Below are 5,430 nucleotides of genomic sequence, written 5' to 3' on the forward strand. Positions count from 1 at the left end.
ATATATATAGTCAATCCAAACAAGAACAAGCAAGAAAAAACAGCAACGCGAGGACGTGGAATAAGTACAGTGTTATTGGACGCTCAGGAAAGGAAAGAAAAGAAAGAGGATCTTACGCTTCGAGCGGAGCTCTTCATCAGAAGTATAGAAAAAGTCCAAAGAAGGGAAGACGGAGAAAGAAAATCGCGAGAGTGGATTGTGAGTGGATTTGGTAGACGGAAACTGAAAGAAGCCCTTAGTGTATGTGTATGTGTGTGTGCTTGGGGGTCTGTGTTTGCCCCCCCCCCACTCACCAAACATCGCTTGACAACTGATGCTGGTGTGTTTACGCCTCCATAATTTAGCGGCTCGGCAAAAGAGCGAGAGAATAAGTACTAGGCTTACAAAGAATTAGCCCTGGGGTCATTTTGCTCGACCAAAGGTGGTACTCCAGCGTGGATGAAGTCAAATGACTGAAACAAGTAAAAGACTAAAAGAATATTCAAAGAGCATTCTCGAACTTTTTGAACATTTTACAGAAAAGACATTTATTAATTTCAAAGAAATACAAAACTCCTTCAAAGTACGATCGTCTAACTTCAATGCCTTGTAGTGCTCCATCCACTTCGTGCAGTCCCTATGGAAGTTCTTCAAAGTGAAGATATCCAGGATCCTCATCTGTCACAGTCTTCTTCATCTTCAAAACGACTGCCCCTGAGATTCCCCTTCATCTTGAGAGAACAACCAAAAGCCACAAGGGACAAGGTCGAACTGTAAGGACTGTGGGACAGTATTTGTTTCCCCCATCTCTGTCAAGGAGCTAGTTTATGAGAATGTTTGTCACTATGAACACTCAGGACCAGACCATCAATCGAGGGTTCTACTGCGAAGTTTTGATGCTTTTGAGGGAGGACTATCGGTGAAAACGACCGGATCTGTGGAGCACGAAGAACTAGGTTCTTCCCGACGACAAATGCACCGAACTCTCCTCATTCGTGAGTTTCTCGCCGAAAAAGAAAAACAAAAAGGTCCTCGAATCAATTACAGGAAACAACTTCCAAATCAGATTCCAAAAAGAGCAGCAACACTAGGACTGGTGTGGTGCTGCGCAATGTGACTATTTCGAAGGAGATGATGTTAAAACTTAGGCAAATGTTATTATTATTATTATTATTATTATTATTATTATTATTATTATTATTATTATTATTATTATTAAGCATAACTACTCCCCGTCGAAACTGACTGAGATCCAGTTCCCTTTTGTATTTCTGCATTTGTTCTGGAGGAGTGTGTGAGTGCCTCTCTGTGTGTGGTGTGTGTGTGGGGGGGGGGGAGGTGTATCTATACATATATGCGTATGTGCAGGTGTGTGTGCATATGTATACACGTCTGTGTGCACGTGTGCTAGTGTATGTGTCAATGCATGTGCGTGTACGTGTTGTGTGTTTACTTGTGTGCGCGTGTGCATGGATTCTTCTGCGTGTACGTGTGCATGTGCGTGTGTGCGTGTGAATGCATGCGTGTGTGTGCGTGAGTGTGTGCTTGTGTGTTTACAAGTGCGTGAGGGCGTGTGTGTGTGTGTGTGTGTGTGTGCATGTGCGTGCATGCGTGTGTATACAAGTGTGTATATGCGTGTGTGAATGTGTGAATGTGTGTCCGCGCATGCGTTTCGTTGTGTGTGTGTGTGTGTGTGTGTATGTGTGTGTATGTGTGTGTGATGTGTGTGCTTATATATTTACTATTGGGGCATGAAAATTGAGCAAAAGAAAGAAAGCAATGAAGAACTGAAGGGAGTGCAGGAAGCAACGATTAGATAGGGTGAGAAAACAGAGAGAGAGAAAGAGAGAGAGAGAGAGAGAGAGAGAGAGAAAGAAAGAGAGAGAAAGAGAGAGAGAGGCAAAAGTGGGAGAGGTGGGGAGAGTGGCGATATTATAACGCTTGTTTTGTATTCATTGTGAAGGACGGCGATCGGCGATAGGACGTCCCACGTGACGCGCCACAGCTGTGGCGGAACGATCCGCTTGGCTGGTTTTTTGTTCCCGACTGGAAGATCACTGGGGGATTATCTCTCGGTGTATATTTCTGATGTAAAATCAGACATGTCTCAGCGAGGGAGAGCGAGGAGAGTATTAGAGCCGACAACAGTTATAGCGACAACGACACGAACGACAACAACAATGGCGGCAATAACATCGACAACACCAACAGCAACGGTGTTAATAACAACAACAACAACGATGACAATAACAACAACAACGATGACAATAGCAACAACAACAACAACTATGACAATAACAAGAACAACAATAACAAAGACGAGGGCCAACAGCAGCAGATCCTAATTAAAGTACAAGACCAACACTTTTGAGGGGAGGGGTTGGTTTATTAGATGCTATCGACACAAGTACTTGACTGCTGTTCTGTTTTATCGACCCCCGGAAAGGTGAAAGGTAAGTTTGACCCCCCGACTGGATTTGAACTCAGAATGTAAAGAGTTGGAACGAATACTTCAAAATCTTTGTTACCGACGCTCTGGCGATTCTATAACAGCTGAGGGAGACGGACCTGCAACATTAGAAGCTACAACAATAATACAAGCAACAACAACAATAAAAACAGCGGCAATAGGTCCAGTTCCAAGGCCTGGAATTTGAAGGGAGGGGGATGGTCGATTAGATCGACTGCAGTACTCAACTGGTACTTATTTCATCGATCCCGAAAGGATGAAATGCAAAGTCGACCTCGGCGGAATTTGAACTCAGAACGTAGCGACGGGCGAAATGCCGCTAAGCATTTCGCCCGGCGTGTTAACGTGTCTGCCAGCTCCCCGCCTTAATAATAATAATAATAATAATAATAATAATAATAATAATAATAATAATAATAATAATAATAATAATAATAGGTACCCTAGGCATAACACCTACATGAACTTCTAACTTGTCTCTTGAGGTCTCTGGGTGAGACTTGGATCCAACTTGTACAAATGCAGAGCAAAAGTCAAACGTAAAATAATAATAATAATAATAAATCATGTACAGCATTCCGTACACTCGCCGTTGAATCTGTAATCAAAATTCATGCCACTGTCTTCTTTGGGTTATCTGCTCTTAGCGCGTTATCGTTTTAATTATGCAAATTACAACTGACCGAGCAGGTTTCCAACTCATCCTATAAAACTCCTTTTGTTACCATATTTTTGCTAGAATACACAGCTGGTGTTTCAATAAGTGTTTAAATTAATGAGGAATTTAGTTAAATATCTTTGTCATTATCAAGCTGATGTTTGGAAACATAAATTATCGCGAAAGGATGATGAAAGCCTTCAATTTTGATTCAAGTATTAAAACAGAAAATTTGTATCATAGAAGGAGAGTGTCTTAGTCTGGTTAGTATCAGAACAGTTCAATTTGATGTGAAGGAAATAAAGGACAATGATATATCGACAATGAGATCTTCCATGCCGTCATCTCACGACAGATGAGGCTTCCCTAACCTCTTGCTGTACATATGCTCACTCCTTCCGCCAAATTGACATTACCTGTACAGGTGCACAAATGTGCCACACGTCAGGTGTCGAAATGATCGCAGTGCAACGTTAAACGAAGTGTTTTGCTCAAGAATACAACACACCGCCCTCTCTGGGAATCAAAAACACGATTTAACTCTGACAACTAGGCCAAGTGCCTTCACACGTGTGATGGTAAGATCATAAAAAAAATTACATCTGGTGAGAGATAAATATTTAATAAACGCAATACATGTTTTTATGTGCTACTATTAGTTTTACGTGCTGAGAGCATGCCAAACAGTGTTTTAACACGTCTGCTGTCCCAGCACAATCATCAAACAGACGTGTGATAAAAAATGTTTGGCATGTTATCAGCACATGGAACTAAGAGTAGCACATAAAAACATTATGTTTATTAAATAATATATATATGTATATATATATATATATATATATATACATGTATGTAGAACAATCTGTAAGGCATCTCGTGTCTTAGTACGGCCGAGGATCCTGAAATTAGCCGCAGTCAAAATATTTTGATTAGTTTTCTATAAGGGAAACCTAGTCATTTAGTTCGGAGTTGCCTATGTTTTCTCTGTTTGACAATATAAAAACAAATACAAATAAAATAACAATAAAAGTAAACATATTCGATGTATTAGCTTTAACAAGCTTTATTAGTGAAGTATTGAATATCGATTATCGAAGACTGTTTACTTATTCTGTCATTCTTTGGTGAGCTGATCAAGGTTAGAACACCATTTTTTAATGGTTTGATATTATTAGAATTCACAATGTTTCTTGAAGAAATTGCTATTTAACCCAAGCCCAGCCCTATCCAGTCATACTTATGATCACAGTCCCTGCAACCATGACGAACCATCTGGACAACAAGATTCTATGTGTCCTTCATTGATTAATAACACGGTGAAATCTGATTTGAAGGAGACTTTTGTTATAATTCTAGCTATTTCAGTGACCTGAAACACTCTTTCTTGTTCGTTCGTTTGCAATAAAGTCTATTAATTAGCTAATTAATTAATTATTTAATTAGAAAATCATTCTCATTTGCGTTTGTATGAAACAATAGTTTTCTACTTCGGAAGTGCTAACTCTCACATATCGTCCTATCTGCTCCAATATTTGGTATTTAAGCCTGTAGTTATCGCTGTTTACGGAAATTCTACGGTTTGTAAAGCTTGTCTTCGGGGCAGATAAATCAAAGTAGAAAAGTTTCATGGTTTTAGTGAGAATTGACAAGTTTATCTGGCAGAACTGTTTTGGTGTGGGGAATGTTTCTAACAATTTATACCACTGGCTAATGAAGGACGGAAAGACAGCTTCCGCTTTACTCGGCTGCCAAAATGGCGTCCGTTGGGAAATGAATGAGCTGCAGTTGAGGGACGGTATAAGAGTGCGATCAAGAGTGAGTGAGTGAGTGAGTGAGTGAGTGAGTGAGTGTAAGGGAGAGGAAGACAGAGAAAAACTAAGTGTGGAAAGATATGGCAAAAGAGGGAAAAGTAAGAGGATGCGACAAGAGTAAGGTGAGAGAGATTGAGAATGAGTGTGAGGGAGGGAGATTGATGGAGGGAAAAAGAGAAAGAGATGGGTGGATTGAGAGTGACAGAGATATGGAGAAAGATAAAGGGATAATGGAAATTGGAAAGAGAGAATGTGGAATAAAGGAATTATACCAAGATAGATATGGACGCATAGAGATAGATGGACAGACATATATACATATAGATAGATAGATAAATAGATAAATAGAGAGAGAGAGAGAGAGAGAGAGAGGGAGAGAGAGAGAGAGAGAGAGAAAGACAAAGAGACAGAAGGAAGTCCTGAAGAAATATGAATATGAAGACTTGACAGAGAAAGAAAGTTGCGACGAATATTGAAATGAAAAGGAAAATTAAGGAAAATATATATATATA

This window comes from Octopus bimaculoides, chromosome 23 (assembly GCF_001194135.2).
Source record: "Octopus bimaculoides isolate UCB-OBI-ISO-001 chromosome 23, ASM119413v2, whole genome shotgun sequence".
Classification (NCBI taxonomy): domain Eukaryota; kingdom Metazoa; phylum Mollusca; class Cephalopoda; order Octopoda; family Octopodidae; genus Octopus; species Octopus bimaculoides.